Genomic DNA, 20682 nt, shown 5'->3' with positions numbered 1-20682 from the left:
GGCTGGTATTACTAAAAATTTCATAACCGAAAAAGCTTCAGCTATTGTCATTATCTCATTCAAAAAACATAATCGATATAATTGACAGTTGAATAGTGAGGTACAGCCCTATTTTAATGTGGACTAAATACATTAAGTGTAGCACACACGTGCGGTTATGGGGCACCTCTGGTTACGTAATGTAGCACATAATAATCTCGTAAGGCACTGCACATACTCACTGCTGAGATATTTAAACTTTTGTTCAAAGCTCAAGTGCACTTATGTATGAGAAAAAATAGGTCTACCTCTTTAGTCGTTAGATCGCTAATGTGCGCTGATTCGATAGCTAAGTTAGGCTATGTTTAGATGGCAAGCGTTAAGATAACACGCTAAGTGCTTATCTTAAGTTTTTGATTTTTTTATGGAATACTAGCAAACCTGGTGATTTCCGTTTCGCCATTAATGATTTTCTCTATTTTCCTGCTTTTCTCTTAAATTTTTCCTGAATTTTCTTCGCTATAAACCTCTCAGAGCCCGAGACCTTTCCAACGAATGCAAACCGTGGGAAGGAAAACCCGACTTATTTTTATATAATAGATTAGGGGTCAAACGAGTAGACGGGTCACCTCATGGTTAACGATTAGCACCGCCCATGGACGAAAAACTTTGCACGGTTTTTTTATAATAGTTCAAGAATCTGAGATATACGCCCGAACTGGTAAAAATTGGTTCAACATGAGCTTCGGAAATAATAAGGGTTGTGACTAGATTTCTAGAGGATATAAAACGTATAAAACCACTTCAAGATGTCTTTTTTTGGGACTACTTAACTTTTCAAAGCCCATCATAGCAAAGTTTGAGAACCAGTCTCCACACTAGCAGTAAACGTAAGTAGTATTTTACGAGTAGTTCAGTGACTGGAACCGGTCTAGCTCTCAGCTACAGTTGTGAAATCCGTCATACATGTGATAATTCTAGGAAATCATTAAAGGTTAGTCGTCATTGCAAAAATGCATCATAATGAATTGTAACAGATACTCATGCCAACCTTTAAATTCAGAAGCCACCACTATGCGTCCAGTTTGCATCCACCGGTTATCCGGTAACCGGCTGTGTGGAAGACGCAGCATACTTTAGGTAGTCTAAACGTGACACCGAACAGTCGACACCCGATCGGCAACCGTTTTTTTTAAAGGGGGTATGATCATCCTATGACTTCTCTCGCCCTGGACGAGGCGAGATGGAATGTCAGACTCTTACTGACTAAAAACCACACTGTTTCTACTCCTGCTCGTTGAGTAGGAGCCCGGTAAACCCGCTAGGTAGTCCGCAGCTCCGGGTCGGGCATCAGCTTTACTGGGCCCCATCTGTGGTAATCTGAGGGCTCTATGAAGCGCGCGTAGAACGCGACACGCCGTACGCATGGGCGCTACCCTCCTACAGAGCGTGAAAATTATGGCAAACCTTCTTAAAAATCCAGCAGCAGACTGTCACGGCCTGTTGATGTTGCAGAATCAACATAATTAAAACAGTTTGCTTTTAATAAAATTAACAAGACGTAGTTAACATCAGTTTATTAAGATTTAAGATATAACTTTAATGACTCACTTACACCGCGGGTAAAGAGAAAGTTGACACTTACAGTTACAGTTAATTTCTATTAAGTGATGACGAATGGTTCATTACGGGGGGAAAATCATCAAATAACTTCTCCCGTTTTAGGTAATGCGAAAGGAAGTATCAGACTATTACTGACTAAAACCCACCCCGTTCCTACTGCTGCTTTTTGAGCCAGAATCGCGATGATGTCAACAGTAGCAATCACAACCACTCAACATCTGACCAAAACACAAATATTACATAACTTAAGTAAAGGAACTACTTACAAACCGATGTTAATAATAACATCCGCATTATATTATTGGCTGTAATAAAGTTTAACGACTTGTTTAAGGAACTTATCGTGTGGTAGAATAGAATACATCTGTCAAACAAAAGCCTAAAGCCTGCTTTACGTTTCCACCAGTACTAAGCTATGTGTACCAATGAATACGATTGGTGGAAACCAAACGCATCCACAGCAACGTAGCATAGAAACACACGTAACGATGTAGTTTCTTGCTCGTTCTTTTCCATTCAAAGCTACACTTTGGAACGAGCACCTAGCTTCACTGACAGACAGACTGACGGACAATTCAATTTGACGTTTCAAAAGTACCTAATTTATGCTTTGACTTCACACATCCCTGGTAGAAAAGCACCGTAAAGATCTAAAAAGTAGAAATCTCTTACTCGCTTGATATGCGTAGGTATTTCTTTTTTTTATCATGCTCTCATCACACTAGTTCCGTCGCTACTCAGTGCCTCCCCTTTTCACTCATAAGATCCTCAATGACGTCTCCAAAAATCTAAATGATAAACACACAGGAAAACCCAGTTTTGGGTAATTACCAAATTGAAACAGAAAAACAGACTCATCAAATTTAATACCAGTGTAAGAATCAACACTAATGGCCATTACTTACAGTTTTTCATTGGCTACAGTTTCTGGTATTACAAAGTAAAAAAAAGTCCCAGTTTTTTTGTTTAATTTACATAGTTACGTGTGTACCTACCTACATAATCGAATTTTCTAGTCTAGTTAGTTTCAGTCCACTGCGCACTAGATTGTGGGCTACGATCATAATCAAGAAGCGTTTGGACGATTCACTTATAATCTGTGGTCGAATGCTTTGACAGGTGTCAAATGTGACAGTTATCTTTCCGCGCTTTCTTTTGCGCGCAAAAACATTTTGTTTTCTGTTACTTAATGTCTATTTCTGGAGACTATTTTTCAATATTTATATGCGTTAAACTTTTCAAGGACCTTACTTTTTGACAACCGAATCGAAAGTCTTAACATAAATAAAAAAAGACAAATTAATTTAACAGCAAAGATGGGTAAATAAATTGTGTGAGTAAAAAACAATAACAAAAGATGACAAATAGCTGTTCTTAATCGTTGTGAGTAATAAATAAGCCTAAGAAATCAAACCAAACACTGAGAATAATTTAAAAAAAAGTACAAAACTATATCCTTTCAAGCAGCCGAGGACCTCGGGCGAACCAGTCAAGCTTGCAACCACAGTTCTGACAACAATTTACCAAATATTAGCCTAAGGCATGTCAGGAGTTCGCTCCGAGGTCGGTGTAAAGCGAAAATATTTTAAACTAACTTTTACCCGCTACTTCATCCGCGTAGAATATGTAGTCAGTTTGGGCACTTCGTCTGCGTAGAATAGTGTGTTTAGGCAGATTTTTTATTTACTTCACACACATAAAACGTCACGCCTTTTATCCCCTTTATGAAGAGGTAAGCAGAGGTGCACAATACAGCATGTAGATAATGTCGCTGTACAATGTACACCCACTTTTCACCATTTGTGTTATAAGTCTCATGTAATTAGGTGGTGAGCCTATTGCCATATACTGGGCACAATTCCAGACTCCGTGCTACTACTGAGAAATTTTCGAAAAATCCAAAAAAGCCCAGTAATACTTTGCCCGACCCTGAAATCGAACCCGAGACCCCTTGTCGCATCTTGTCGTATGACCATACGACATATAGAAATAGTACTTTTGTTTTATTTCCAATAGTTTAATAAACAGACAAACTTAAACTGTTTTATTAATAACTAGCTACTTCCACGCGGTTTCACCCGCTCTGCTTGGCTCCTATTGGTCATAGCGTGATGTTTTATAGCCTATAGCCTTCCTCGATAAATGCACTATTCAACACAAAAAGAATTATTCAAATCGGACCAGTAGTTCTGGAGATTAGCGCGTTTAAACAAACAAACAAACAAACTCTTCAGCTTTATAATATTAGTATAGATAATAAAAGCAACTGTCAATAGAGTGAAGTTAAGGCCCGGCTCACACTTGACGGGTTGTATAAAAATCAGTTGGCGCCCTTGACCGCGATGCAGTGCGTTGTCGTCAACGACATGTGAGTATAGGGCTGTCGCGATGCACTACAAATGTAAAATGCATGTATTAAACTGTTGTATTTCGATCCCTGAAAAATCAGAATTAAAGAGAGTTTTTTACTCGAAATTTGTATACAATTTAGTACAAAGGAGGCGGTTATTTGGTGGATAAGAAGTGAGCAGTTGTACTTCTCTTGATGAATTAAAGGGAATTTTCTTTTGGAAATTGACTACTTCTGTAACGAATTTCGAAAATTTTCGAAAATCCCAGCAATACTTTGCCCGACCCGGGAGTCCAACCCGAGACCCCTTGTCCGGCAGTCGCACTACAGAAGCACTTCGTAATGCAGAAAGCGCCAAGATATTTGTTTTAATAAAATTGGAGCAAAATAGATATGACTAGGGCAATCACGTTATGGTAAACACCCTCAACACCAGAGGAGTTACAACTGTATTGCTAGCCGTCTAAGGATATTAGTTATTGTAAAAGCAAACCAAAGTTGCAGCGGGACAGTCGCATTTACTGAACCGATGACCACGTGGACAGCTAGGCTATTCTTTAACTTTCAATTCGAAAGATCAAAGTGAACTCGATCGCGGTCCGCCATGTCATTGGTTGTGACAATAACCTCGACCAATGACGAGCGAGAATTCGATCGAACTCACTTCGAAAGCTTCTTAAATGTTCTTACAGAATAGCATTTCTGGAGGAAGACAAAAAGAGCTGAAAATCTTAGACCTATCAGTAGGGTTGCATAACACTATACCACGATTTAAAGGTATATTATTTTCCACGCTAGTGTCAACCCTGTACAACTAGGTACATAGCCACACATGTGCAGATAAAAGCCGAGTGATTAGCATTAAATATTGAAGCAGATTGCTTGTCTCAGCCTATGTGCTGTCTCCCAATCTCCGTGCAATACATTTTCAACCTTACTCCTATTTGTTAAAGTCCAAATACCATGGTGATAGGTGGGGTAGCTTGATGTGCTGGTACCTATATCTTTGAAACTATGTACAAACTACACATGTTGACTATTTACCTTGTAGTGTTATGTATTTCTATTCTATTATTTATTTTCTTGCAATAGACCTGATAAAGGTCACAGGGAGCTCCTGGATCGGAGCAGCGGACTACCTAGCGGGTTACCGGGGCTCCGGCTCGAAGCAGGAGTAGGAACGGGGTGGTTTTTAGTCAGTAAGAGTCTGACACTTCCTCTTGCCTCGCCCAAGGCGGGAAAAGACATTGGCTGATTTTCTCTCCCTAAAAAAAGGAGTCCCTGCTGAATGTCGTATCCAACCTTTCAATTTGGAAGTCATTAGGGGAGGTCTATGATATAAACAGGACATCTTTGCATACGTGTGATAATTATTATTATATTATGGGACTTGAGATGTGTGCCTATTGACATAAATTTTCTTATTTTTTCAACATTCCCGTACGTAAGGCCTGGTGCTTTAAAACCGAGTCAAAATTGCTGCAGTGCAACGAATCGCGGTATCGATTCCCGAACCTAGGAATTCTTTGTGTGATCCACAAATTGTTGTTCCGGGACTGAGGATCATGTGTATGTGAACTTGTATGTTTGTAAACGCACCCACGACACAGAGAATCTTAGTGTGAGATTTTTTTAAAAGAAGCATAAGTACAGGTAAGGAATAAAATCGGGAAGTACCATATACAATATTATGTATACAATATATAATAATAACAAACCACCATCGTGATCAACCTCTCGATATAAGGAAACTGACTTATTTATAGAAATCAAAACATAAGATATATGACTTCTAGTTCCCATGGCCCTGTATCTGTAGCTACTCACTCGATGTACATAATAGCTACAGTATAAATATCAACGTGCGTACTACTCTTCCGTGGTGATTGACAAACAAGCAAAACTAGGTAGGTATGTACCTATCGCCATATAATGTATGTTGGGGACCACTGGTAGACCATTTCCCGACATTACTGTAAAAAATGTAATGCTCTTTTTCAGTCAGTCGGATAAAAAATAGAATTAGAATGTCACAGTTAAACGATAACTTTTAGTAATATCTACATTCAATAATTTGTTTGCATCGCATAGTATCCAAAATTACTGGACCGATACGAGTGAGAGAGCCATGCTACTCACAGAAAACCGTCGTGAAACAACGCTTGCGATGCGTGAGTGAGGTTATCGGAGACCCAATTACCACCCTTTACATTCCCCGATTCCCCAACAATCCTTAAATTCGTAACCTCCAAAACGCCAGTAACGCATTAATGCCTCTCCAGTGTTTTAAGTTTCCTTGGACGGTGGCGATTGATTTACCATCAGGTGATCCGTGTGCTCATTTGTCGGCTTATACCATAAAAACCGGCCAAGTGCGAGTCGAACTCGCCCATGAAGGGTTCCGTAACAGCAAATAGATGACATAATATAAAAGTTGTAAAATAACTTGGTTTTACCTAGTGTTTGTATGAACGACAAAGTTATATTTGCGGTTTTTGAAAATGTTTTATTTCTTAAAAACTAATAATGATATCTCGTTCAAACCAACTTTCGTTGTTAGTTTCCATTGAAATCTACAGCATATATATTTTTTCAGTTTTCCCACTCTCTTATTTTAAAAGTTACAGGGTGGGGGACACTTATTTTTCCACTTTGGAAGCGTCTAACTTTCAAACGATTGATTTTGACGAAAAGTGGTTGTAGAAACCTTAATGTCTTTTTTAAAAATCCTATCCATAGACACACATCACGGATACGTCAGCTGAAAAAAAAATTTTTGTGAATCAGTTCCATGTATGGAGTGCCCCCGTAAATTTTTAAATTGGACGGACGGACGGACGGACAGACGGACAGACAGACAGACATGACGAATCTATAAGGGTTCCGTTTTTTGCCATTTGGCTACGGAACCCTAAAAACGGAACCCTTATAGATTCGTCATGTCTGTCTGTCTGTCTGTCTGTCCATCCGTCCGTATGTCACAGCCATTTATTTCCGAAACTGTTGGACCTACATAGTTGAAACTTTGTAGGATGACGTATTTTGGTAACCGCTATTCGAATTTTGAATAAAAATGAATAAATTTAAAAATTAAAGGGGGCGGTCCATACATGGAACTGATTCAAAAAAAATTTTTTTTCAGCTAACATATCCGTGATGGGTGTCTATGGATAGGTCTTTAAAAAAGACATTAAGGTTCCTAGAACCACTTTTCGTCAAAATCAATCGTTTGAAAGTTAGACGCTTCCAAAGTGGAAAAATGAGTGCCCCCCCCCTCTAACTTTTAAAATAAGAGAGTGAGAAAACTGAAAAAAATATATGCTGTAGGTTTTAATGGAAACTAACAACGAAAATTGGTTTGAACGAGATATCATTATTAGTTTTTGAGAAATAAAACATTTTCAAAAACCGCAAATATAACTTTGTCGTTCATACAAACACTATGTAAAACCAAGTTATTTTACAACTTTTATATTATACTACTACTACTTGCTGTTACGGAACCCTTCATGAGCGAGTCCGACTCGCACTTGGCCGGTTTTTGCCATTTGGCTACGGAACCCTAAAAAACCGAATTAATAATTTCTTTCACCATTGCAACGCTTACTTTTTAAATAACTTAGGCTACTTACTAATATGCCTACAGGATCAGAAGTCAGGACCTACATAAAGAGAAACATTATTTATACAATACGGGCAAAACCGCAGTCGGAAAACTAGTTTGAACTCTATAAAATGTGACATTGATCTTTGGCAAGTATGGTCCACACCTTAGAATATAAATATTATGTATTTATACGCTGTTAAAATTTATTTAACCTACTATATACTTACGTATATACAGTATATAATTATGTACGGGCATAAACTCACGCTTCTACTCAAAGTTTGCATGCATATAAAATTAACTTATTTAAATAAGTGTATGTATACTTATGTTGTATTAAATTTAATTGGACATTTAAAATTTAATTTAAATTTTAGGAACCTGCTACGTACGAGTATTGCCCAACGAAATCTTTAATTGGGAACTTTAACCTTTTGGCCGAAAGACTTCGGTTATTAAATAGGTTTATTAAAGACGATTCGAAATTAATTTTATAGTTATAGGTATTCACATAAATTACATAACTTAGGGCTGTGTTTACACAGAAGCTGAGCTGTACGGAGCCGAACAGAGACATACAAAAATTAACCAATCACATTGCTTCAAATACACGTCTCAACTCCGCTCTGATTCAGTGGAAACAGTGTTAGCGGAATTGAGAAGATTTATATTAAAATGTTAACTGAAGATCGAGCTCAGTGGCGTGCCATAGGAGAGGCCTATGTCCAGCAGTGGACGAGAACAAGCTGATGATTAATGATGATATTAAAATGTATGGCTTTGTTGGCTGCTCGCCTCCCGGCTCTGTTTGGACCCGCTTGGCACCACTTCATTCGGCTATACAGCTCAGCCCAACACGGCTCCACTCAACTTCACTTCACACAGCTACACAGCTCAGCCCTGTATCACTCGTCTCTGCGCAGCTTAGTAGAAACACCTATTTACACGGCTTTGCTCTGCTGAACTACTCACAATTTCGCTTCTGTGGAAACGCACCCTTAGGTATGGAGGCATAATTATATTTGTCACGTGAGGACTACAGAGTCAAATACATTTTTGTCACACATTATGGATTTACCTACCGATCATGGATTTCGGCCATAAGGAATTAAACATTGAACAAAGAAAGTGCTGCAAGCAGCAGGATTCTCTGATAAAGTTATACACATTTATTTTACTGCCTTTATTTACTTCACGATTGGTGCAGTGGCTGGGCAACCAGCTGCCACGTAACGTGTAGCGGGTTCGATTCCCGCACGGAGCAACTCTTTGTGTGATCCACAAATTGTTGTTTCGGGTCTGGGTGTCATATGTATATGCGAACTTGTATGTTTGTAAACGCACCCACAACACAGGAGAAAATTCTAGTGTGGGGCAACGTTAAAAAAAAGTGGTTAGATTAACAAATCGTCTAATGATATTTCAATAGATACCTTTGCTTTCCCCCTTCGAGGATTAGAAGACTAGATATTTACATGACATGTATTAATAGTGTGTACTCGATATATTTATAAATGCGGCGCAGTTGCAGTGCCAGTTGCATATACAATATAATCCGTAGTGTGTGGGGTTTCTTCCTAGTGGCCGTAGAGGTAATCTTGTTGAGGGCACAGGTTTATACCCGTGCCGCGCATTTATTAATAGATTCATTGTTTACTACATAGGTTTTAGTATGTAGACTACCGCGATTGAGCAAGTGGTTTTGGATAGGGTGAAATATGAATAGGATTTCAGTATATATATTTTTTTAAATTATGTTTATGTTTATGTCCTCAATCAAAATTAAATTGTTTCTAATATAAGATCAGATTTACTATTGAAGTTTTTAACAAATACTAGCAAAAACCCGGCGAACTTCGTTTCACCTCCAATGATTTTTTGATTTTTTGTTTTTCCGTTTTCTTGCTTTTTTATTAAATTTTTCCCTGACTTTTACCGGGACTCCTTTGCTATAAGCCGTATGGAGCTTGAGACCTTTCCAACGAATGCAAAAAGTCATTGGATCATTTTCCCCCTTCAAAAAAAATGGATTTGGTTATCTAAAAACTACCCTATTGTCAGTAATAGCAATTAAAAATATGTACATGTGTGTGTAAATCAATTAAGTTAATATAATATTACGTGCGTAGGGTCAGCAAAATACATATGTGTAGTATATTTATGTAGATATGTTATCGGCAACCGATCGGACCTTAAGTGAGTTACGTTTTGATATATTGTAATTGTTTACTTTGGGTAGCGATAGCATAAAAATAATGTTTTTTTTTTCTACTTTACGAGTAGCAACATGAAATATTATTTTTGTTTGTAATTTTTAAGGATTGGGGATAGAGAGGAGAAAAACCTCACTCGCACAACCAAAAATCACCACCTAGGTGCTGAGGACTGCCTAGCGGGGCTCCTGCTTGAAAAGCAGGAGTAGGAACGGGTTGGTTTTTAGCCAGTAAGCGTCTAACACTCCCTCTCACCTCGCCCAAAGTGGGAGAAGCAATTGAATAATTTTCCCCCCTTTAAAAAAGGTGTTGTTTCACGTCGGTTTTCTATAAGGCTATTGTATCACTTTCTTTTCACTATATGTACAATACATACATACAGATAAAAATATAAAAAATATAACTATTTGTCCGACGCTACAACAAGAGTTATTTACGTTGCTGTCGGTACTAACGTGTACCTCGCACATATGCACAAGGCGAGCAACCGCGCCCTGCATGCGCAGCTCGCTAGTGATGTGACTCACTATCGATATATTGGGAAATATTTCTTTTCTTCTCCTCTAATAATATCTTCTGATTTGTTTCGTTGCGGGATCCAAGACAGTCATTCATGTCCCTGGGACGCGCCGGACTTCAATGTTCCGGTGTTTTCATGGTTGTATCTACTGTAGATCCTGGCTTACAGGAGTTGCAGCGGTATGAGAGGTTGTGGCGGGCTTGTGCCAAAAAAAAAGTGAAATAACAGTAGCCTATCGACATTAGCAGCCCGTGACAGACCACTGCTAGGCTGTGAGCCCCCTCTACATATGTGAGATTTTAATATATGTAGTACGCGCTTAGCATGAGAGTAATAGATCGCAGTTGAAAAGGTTCAGGTTTATTAGAAAGCGTTGCTGCTTGGTATCTGTAAGATGAACACCAGAGGCGTTACAAGTGCGTTGCCAGCTTTTTAGAGGTTAAGAATTTAAGGTTTGTTGTGGAATCAGGCATTGGGAAAATTGGACAAGGGTGTAATTGGGCCCGTTCAAATAAATCTTTGTCGATAAAGAAATAACAAACAACAATAAAATATCGATATTGCATAATCCCAGCACTATTCGACAACGGTTCCAGGCGACACTAGTTGCAACACGCGCGCTAGGTGACCGCCAGGTGGCGCAACCGTGCCGAGCCCACACTACTCATATTATATCGACTCACATGTGACATATAGGTACATAATTATATGTATATTGTTACAACCAGAAAGATATATTTCCCTTCAGGTACATTCGCTTATTATTTACCCATAGTAAAAGTGTGGGAGAGCCATGCTTCGGCACGAATGGGCCGGCTCGCCCGGAGTGCATCTACCACGGCCTCACAGAAAACCGACGACGTGAAACAACGCTTGCGTTGTGTTTCGTTGTATGAATGAAGTTACCGGAGATCCAATTACCCCTCCCCAATTTTCCCAAACCCGATTCCCAAACATTCCTTAAATTCCTAACCCCTAAAAGGCTGACAACGCACTTCCAACGCCTCCGGTGTTTCGAGTGTCCATTAGTGTGTGGGATTATCACAGCCATATTGCTTGTCAATTCACTTTTAGCGACATATACAGGTTCATAAGAGATTAATTTGAGATATTGAAATCTTTTTGCGGGGTACCGCCGAACGTTACAATTCTAGGGTTAAAAAAATCATACCGATCGAATTGAGAACCTCCTCCTTTTTGGGAAGTCGGTCAAAAATGGAAACTATGACTAACAATGACTCATAGATAAAATAAATTAAACTGTACCTAAAGCAATTCACATTGCATTTCCTACTAGATTTTCTAGACTTAGACATAATAGGCATAAATGACTACAATATTTTATACATTTAAGGGCAATCTAGGTCATTGTAGGCCTGCCTTCAGTGCAAGGGTCAAATGTGACCTCTATCCGTTTATATGTTTCCGGTTGAACCTTACATACGTAGATACGGTGGTAGCTATATCTATCGTACAGTCAGGATGTTTATATCGGCGCGTCTTCAGAGTCTTCAGACCACCACAGATGAGGCCCAGTAAGGCTGAGACCTGATCCGGAGCTGAGTACCTAGCAGGTTTACCGGGGCTCCGGCTGGAAATGCAGGATTAGGAACGGAGTGATTTTTAGTTAGTAAGAGTCTTACTGACTCTCTCCCACCCAGCTTAATGCAGTCGGGTGGGTGTAGTTACCGGGGCTTCGGGTCGAAGCAGGAGTAAGAACGGAGTGGGTTTTAGGCAGTAAGATTCTGATACTACCTCTAATCTCATTCAAGGTGGTAAAAGATACGAGAATCTACCACTTCCTCTCATATTATCCAAGGCGCTACGACTTAAGGGTTGATTTTTGCCCCTCAAACAAAATGCCATGCCAATTATTATTTTCACGTGTTATCTAGTGGTTTATTTACTGAATAAAATGTATTTTAATATCGTGTGTGACTTATTTACTTCACTGCCGACATTACTGTACATATAAGGCAGTGAGGACGACCGGTGTGGCCAATGCATGCGTCGCGAATGTCACTTCACATATGTATTTGTATATGTGCTTGTATTGTGTATCTTACTAATATTTTAAATGCGAAAGTTTGTGTATCTCTGTATATGTTTTGTAACACTTAAGGTTTTGTAGGTAGTAGTAAATTAACTTTTACGCCACTGTAACGTTAGTGGTTACAGTGGGTAGATAGAAAATTAAAATGAAAAAAATAATTTTAGTTATTATTTTTATATTCAGGTAGGTAGGTAGGTAGGTAGTTGTCGGTTGAGCCGGGAGTGAGTCCGAATATCGAGCGTAACGAATTCTAGTTCGCCGGTAGAACACCACTATCCTGGTCAGTAGCCGGTAGTGAGGGTAGGTCGCTCGCAGCTCCGCAGTAGTCCCGCCGTAGGTGATGCAGGGTAGGCCCGCTGACGTTGGCGTGAAGGTCACGGAGGTCGTCCAGCAGCCTCGGATAGTAGCGAAGTAGAAGTGGAAGATGGAAGGTAGTCGGCCGAATGGTAGATGTAGGTAGATGATGAACCGTAGATTGTAGGTAGGTGCTTGAATCGTAGATTGTAGGTAGGTGCTGAGAAGTAGCTGCTAAGCGGACATTGTAGGTATGTTGGAAGTAGCTGCTGGAAGGTAGCTGATATGGGGTTAACACTGAATTTAATAGTAATAAGCACTTGGTAGAAATTGAGGTACGGATATTGTTTGATTATAAATTATAATTAAAATAATTGTAATTCGCGACACTGTTACGGTAGGTACATTCTGTCGCGGTTGCGTGGTAGTTCGGGATGATTCTAGTCGGTTGCCTAATATAGCTTCTCGCCGGCGCCAGGGAATGTAAGTACTAGCGCGGCGAAGTCTAGGTGGAGGGGATCGTGCCGAACCGGTTACCGTGCCGCGGCAGGTAGCTATCGCACGCGCGGCGCGCGGGTATTTAGGTATTTTTTTGTAATGATTATTCTTTTTTCTGTTTATACAGGGTAGGTGTGAAATTTATTATTTCTTTGTTAGAAATTAACGTGCAACGTTACAGTTTGTTACTCAATAACGTCAAAACGGCATGTAGGTTGTTAGTTATCTTACGGGAACGCGACCGAAGTCGCGGACAGAAGCTAGTACATAATACATAGGGTGACTGGTAATTAGTGAAGGTAAGAGAAACACGTGAATGTTTTTTTTATGAAACACGGGTAAGCGAGCAGACGTATTATCTGATGGTAAGCAACCGCCAGAGGCGTTACAAGAGCGTTGCCTGCTTTTTGGAGTTAGGAATTTAAAGGTTGTTGTTCGGGAATCGGGGATTGTGAAGAGTGGGAAGGGGGAATTGGGCCTCCGGTAACCTCACTCATACAACGAAGGCAGAACGAAACTTGTACTCATGATGACATGCCATTTCTCAAAGAAACTGTATACTTGACGATATCGGTATTTAACGTTACATCTGATTTTTATCTATGTATCTTCACTGAATAATTATCTCCTAATGACTCCAAACCACAGATGAGTGATGATTTGTATAGCGGGTTTACCGTATTTTTTTAGGGTGGAAAATCATCCAATGACTTCTCTCGCCAGGGCATCGCGAGAGGGAGTGGGGTAGACTGACTGACTAAAAACCACGTTCCTACTCCTGCTTGTCGAGCCGGAGCCCGGTAAACCCGCTAGGTAGTCCGCAGCTCCGGATTAAGCATCAGCCCTACTGGGCCCCATCTGTGGTGGTCTGATGGCTCTTTGAGGCGCGCGCGGAACGCAACGCGCCGCACGCACGGGTCTGGTTCTGGTCGGGCGGCGAGCTACCCTTGCTCGCCGTCCGCAGACCCGCACTGGTGGCCGTAGACGTCACGCGATCCCCGACGCCCGGAGTGTCTTTACGCGTCGGCTGGGGCGTGAGGAAGTTCGTTCCGCCACGCGTCCCGCCTCCTCCTTAGCTAGCATGACTGCTTCGCAGAAGGAGGAGACGGCATCCCAGTGGCTCCGCATCATGCCTGAACCAAAGCCGGACGCTACACTATATCTGATTACTTTTTGACAGTGCGAGCTATATGGTCTCGTCTTGGTAACATTTAACATGAAATGTTTTTGTGGGATCTGATCTTTTCTAAATATTTCCAATAAGTGCAGGAACCTAGAAACTCCCATGTCCGGTGACACCACAGATGGGGCCCAGTAGAGCAGACGTTGCCTGATCCGGAGCTCCAGACTAGCTAGCGGCTTTACCGGAGCTCCGGCTCAAAAAGCAGGAGTAGGAACGGGATGGTTTTTAGTCAGTAAGAGTCTGACATTACCTCTCGCCTCGCCCAAGGCGGGAGAAGTCATTAGATAATTTTTCCCCCTTAAAAAAAAGGGTGGCTCCAACCAGCATTATCATCATAATACCTTTTACTACATTAGACCATGAAAATACAAATATTATGTTAATTATGTTCAAGGCTTCAGACATATTTTTGGCACGCTTTTAATATATGGCAGTAGTGATTGCAATCAGAGCCATTAAAAACAAATTAACTTGTTAACGCCAATCAAAGGCTAATGAATCCAATATAAAGTTTAATTTAGTTATTAGAACTGTAATTACTTATGTTTGTGTATAAATAAACACATGTTACTTTATTGAACACGAGTAGACGTATCACCTGATGGTAAGCAATCTCCGCCACCCATGGACACTTGAAACACCAGATGCGATACAAGTGCGTTGCCGGCCTTTTGGGGGTTAAGAATTTAAGAGTTGTTGGGGAATCGGGGATTGGGAAGGGAGTAATTGGGCTTCCGATAACCTCACTCACACACAAAATTTTTTCTCACTCATTCACAAAATTTTGGTATTCCGTATTGGGCGAATATTGGTAGCATTTCTGCTGCGGACGGCCTAGCGGGTTACCGGGGTTTCGGCTCGAAAAGCAGGTGTAGTTTTTAGTCAGTAAGAGCCTGACACTCCCTCTCGCCTCGCCCAAGGCAGAAGAAGTGATTGAATAATTTTCCCCCATTAAAACAAAAGCTAAACCTTTTCTTACACCTAAAAATATAAACAAAAGTGCACAACTACACATATGACATTAATTGCCGGATGCACAGTGTTCATAAGCGCGTTTCATTCATTGATAAATCCACGAGAATGGTAAACAAAGCCAGGAGTCTGGCCACTAGCCAACCAGGCCACGGCCAGGTTTACTAAATAACACGTATATGTCTTGGATTAAACATCCGTGTTATATACTCAACCAAAATACCCAGGAGCTAACAGATCATGACTTTAGGTCTATTTGCGGGAAGGTCTGGATCTGGAATTATATCTAGAATGGAATGCTAAGGCCGTAGATATATCTTGTCTTTTTCTTCTCCTCTAATAATATCTTCTGCTTAATTTCGTTGCGGGATCCAAGACAGTCATTCATGGGACCATTCCCTGAGACGTATCTACTGTAGATCCCGGCTTACAGGAGTTTCAGCAGTGTGGGAGTTTGTGGCGGGCTTGTCCCAAAAAAAGAAATATCATGTCCTATAAATGTTTAAAAGATGTTTAATAGATGAACATTGGAAATGAAGGAATTGCTCGTGTTTGGCAGAACCGACTTTGATGCGGTTTTCTGCATAGTATCTGACTGAGGAGAAGGTTTTAGGTATAATACTCGACTTGCAAAAATTGAGGCTCGCAATTAAAAAAGCTTTGACTGATGAAATATAAATTATTGTAATATCAGAGTAAGTAAGTACAGAGCTATGACCAGTGGCGAGGTGGGTAGGGTCAGCACACACGCGGATCTGCACGCAACGCGCCGCGCCCAGCTGCCGACACACATTCGATACAGGTAGCGACAGCAGACGAAGCGACATATTGGACTAAATATTCATTTACTTCATGGATGCACAGACCGCGACCCGCGGGTCGAATCCTGCTGGCCCGCCGATAGTAAAAATAATACTCTCGGACATTCGAAAAATATTGAATTCTATTCAACAATAAAATTATTTCTATTCCATAATTCAATTTTTTTAATACATTATTATCAATTCTTTATTGTCTTTAATTACCTATACTTCTGGCGGCCCGCAATCCGTTCATAATTTGTCCGAGTGGCCCCTAGTCTTAATAAGTCTGTGCATCCCTGATTTACTTTGTGGTTTACCATCAGGTGACCCGTCTGCTCATTTGCCTCATATTCCATAAAAAAGGGGCCTTTACTCTCTGTTCCTTAAACTTACCATCAGCACATTTGTTATTTACCGATGTCTCCCTTAACACATTGAACGCCGTGGTGGTCACCGGTGACCGACGTTAGCGGAGGATTTGCCTTCAACAGTTTTTTTATTAGCAGACAAAGACTTAAGAAAGGTACAAGAAAAAAGATCAGTAATTTGTGTAACACCCGAGGCTGTTCCGTAAATGTATGAGTATGTGAACAGCGAGAGAAAAATTTCAACGGTTATAGAAAAAACATAAAAGATTGATGAACTATCGGTACAATCCATATACCACATATGTACCTATTGCTAAATATCTAACGTACTTGATATGTATGATAAAATTCACGCAAGCTAGCACCGGGTAGCTTACTCGAAACAAAGTTTTAAATATTATACCGCCTAGATGTATAAAGAACGGAAAAAAGATGAACAAAGATTTTAATTGAAGGGGGGAAATTATCAAATGATTTCTCCCATCTTGGATAAGCGAGAGAGAGTGTCTTTAGAGAGAATTTCTTCTTCTCTAATAATATCTTCTGATTTATTTCGTTGCGGGATCCAAGACAGTCATTCATGTCCCTGAGACGCGTCGGACTTCAATGTTCCTGTGTTTTCATGGTTGTATCTACTGTAGATCCTGGCTTACAAGAGTTGCAGCGGTATGGGAGGTTGTGGCGGGCTTGTCCCACAAAAAAAGCGAGAGAGAGTGTCAGACTCTTACTTAAATATCGCGTGACGTCACTTCTGGGTACGTGTTAAACGTAGAAATGACGTATTTGCTCCCACTCCTAAGCTTAAGATTTCATTCGCTTTGTAAGTATTGTTATCTTACATGACGAAAAAAAATACGTACTTATCTAATATTTTTTTATTACCTAACTGACGGACTAAATACATTTTTAATTTTCATACCCCGTCATCATCCCTATTACCTAATAAATGTTCGAAGGTCTATTTCAAATTAATCTAAAAATACAAATTTAGTCCATTTACAAGCCGACCTCCGACCGTCAATTAAGGCGAAAGGATGCTTTGATCTGTCAGAATGTATCCTAAAAAGACGCCGGTCGTGATCGCACCATCACGCGCTTGTAAGCAAAGAGCAGATTGGCTGACGACTTGACCAAACGGGCTGAGACATATGGTTGCAAATAAACATTTAATATACCTACCTAAGTATTATAATATTATACATACATATAATAATGATTATAATATGAATATTGTAACGGCCTCACAGAAAACCGACGTGAAACAACGCTTGCGTTGTGTGAGTGAGGTTACCGGAGGCCCAATTCCCCCATTCCCTATTTTCCCAATCCTCGATTCCCCAACAACCCTTAAATTCCTAACCCTCAAAAGGCTGGCAACGCACTTGTAACTCCTCGGGTGTTTCAGGTGTCCATGGGCGGCAGCGATTGCTTACCATCAGGTGATCCGTCTGCTCGTTTACCAGCTTATACCATAAATAATCTAAGTTTTTCACAATAGGAATAGGATGTAAAGGGCATCCTTTCATAATCAGCTCGGTAGCTCCAAATCAAAAGGTATTCTTATGTTACAGTTTAACTTAACTAACTAAAATTCACGCAAATTATAATGGAGAAAAGCTCAGCCTACAGCCTACTGTAGTAGGCCCGAGCCTACTCGCTAGCCGCAACTCTGAAGCTGCGGACTACCTAGCGGGTTTACCGGGGCTCCGGCTCGAAAAGCAGGAATAGGAACGGGGTAGTTTTTAGTCAGTAAGAGTCTGACACTCCCTCCCGCCTCGTCCAAGGCGAGAGAAGTCATTGGATGATTTTCCCACCATTAAAAAAAAAGGAGGCTCTGCTCATCGTGGAGAGTCCATCTGTAACTCGAAACTAGTAGAGACTTTCTCCATTAATGTACATGAGTAAACCGTGATTTTTAGTTAATTTACTATGTCTCACGACAGTTATTATAAAAATACAGTTTGCCTTGCTTTACACTTATATTTTAAATCAAGTGTAACGCATGACGTCTGCGCATACAAACTTGAAGGCTAGGCCGAGCCGCGGGCGATACCTAGTGTTATTTACAGATACATACGTACATACATAATTATGTAATATATTATATATGTTATCGTGCAGAAAGTGTAAAGTAATCTGTGTCAAGTGTAACCTGTCCATATGTGTTTAATGATTCGTGAGATATTCCTTTAAGTACGACCTTTTAATCTTGCTGTATGTGCGTGAACACCTGACGTTAATGTATTGGTTGTCAACAGCTTCCTGGAACACATCACTATCACTGTTAACAGAGTATTGTTCCTAAGGTAAACTAGGCCTGGTTCGGAGCTGCGGACAACGTAACAGGTTACCGGGCCTCCGGCTCAAAGCAGGAGAAGGAACGGGGTGGTTTTTAGTCAGTAAGAGTCTGACTCTCCCTCTCGCCTCGCCCAAGGCGAAAGAAGTCATTAGTCAGACTAAAAACCACCCCGTTCCTACTCCTGTTTTTCGACCCAGAGCCCCGGTAAACCCGCTAGGTAGTCCGCAGCTCCGGATCATTGTGTACTGTTGCATGCATGTTGTGAAAAGTGTAAGAAAAAAGTAAATTAATCTGCGTTTAAAAAACCAAAATCTAAAACAAACAAAAAGTAAAATTACTGTTGTAAGTACTGATTGGTTAGCCATCCACTGTTAGGTTAGAAGCCGGTGCCTTAAATCCTTAACATTCAATCGCCGCCGCCCATGGAAACCCGAAACACCAGAGGCGTTACAAGTGCGTTGCCGGCCTTTATACAACGAAACACAACGCACGCGATGTTACACGTCGGTTTTCGGTGAGGACTCCGATAGAGCCGGCCCATTCGTGCTGAAACATGGTTCTCATGATTTAAATTACTCATTAAAACTTTAATTGATAACTAATATGTAAGCTGTTTACAATTTTGTGACCATTGAGTTGTATTATTTATTAATTATAAAGACGCAAGACGTGAAAACCCCAAATACAAAGGTAATAAAACTTTTTTTTTAATATGGGAACCGCCTTCTTATGTTAAAGTGCGAACCTCCATATTCTAAGTCGTATAATACATATATTGTATATACCTAACTCTGAAAAATACTATGCTGAAAACCGCATCAAAATCGGTTCAGAAAAACGCGAGATAATCGCGTACAAATAAATATACGTACAGGTCAAACTGAGAACCTCCTTTTTCTCAAGTCGGGTAAAAGTAGTCAAAGTATGGTATTGATATTAGGTACCATACATTACATCAAATGATAGATTTGTCATAGCCTATATTATCATAGTAACTCATAACCAATATTAATCTGAAAAGTTTATTAATGTGTTTGTTTTAACGCAATAATCTCCAAACCTACTGATTCAACGTCAATAAATAATTTTTGTGTTGGATAGTCCCGTAAGGAAGACTATAAAACATCACGCTACGATTAATAGGAGCCGAGCAGAATGAGCTAAACCGCTCGTAAATAGATAGTTTAATAATATTAGTGTAATGGATAAATAGCCCTATGAATGATGCGAAGAGAACAAGTCCTACGCGCGTCGCGAGGCCGCCCTTACTTCTATTACGCCGGTTACGCCGGTTACGTCACCGTCACGTTTTGACGGTCAACAACCGTATGTCGCGGTCACCGTGCCCGTTTTCATTGCGTTTCGTCTCACTTTCACTTTCGACGCGGGTAACTTTATGCATACACCGCCATCTATCATTGAATAGCAGAACTAGTAGGTGCATTTTAAATCTTTTAAATTACGATTTATTAATCATTTGAAAACTTTTTACGTTTATTACTATTAAAAAATGTTTAATACTGTATATTTAAATATTTTACTTATGTAAATTAACTCCTTAATTGCGGTTTAAACTAAAGCTATCATTAACATTAATTTCGTGAGTTAGTTTCTCCACTCGCCACTAGATGTCTATACTCAGACATTTCACTACATTTGACAAAGTAGCTACTGTAAACCATTGTAGAGTTTCCTCAACTATCATACTACTTCATCACGAGACCCCTAATGATGATCAAACTCTAACATCACAACTAAGTGTAAAGTTCTCATCAACAAAAATAATTTTATTCAAGCCCAAACTCCCTTGTCTTTGTTCCATCAGCATATCTGCTCCACACTTTGAATACTTAATAAAACAAATGCAGGCACGCACTAGATTTTTTAAAATGTTCCCACAGTTTCCCTGAGGTCCCATCA

The sequence above is a fragment of the Spodoptera frugiperda genome, chromosome 14 (assembly GCF_023101765.2).
Source record: "Spodoptera frugiperda isolate SF20-4 chromosome 14, AGI-APGP_CSIRO_Sfru_2.0, whole genome shotgun sequence".
Taxonomy (NCBI): Eukaryota; Metazoa; Arthropoda; class Insecta; order Lepidoptera; family Noctuidae; genus Spodoptera; species Spodoptera frugiperda.
This window is presented reverse-complemented; position numbering follows the sequence as displayed.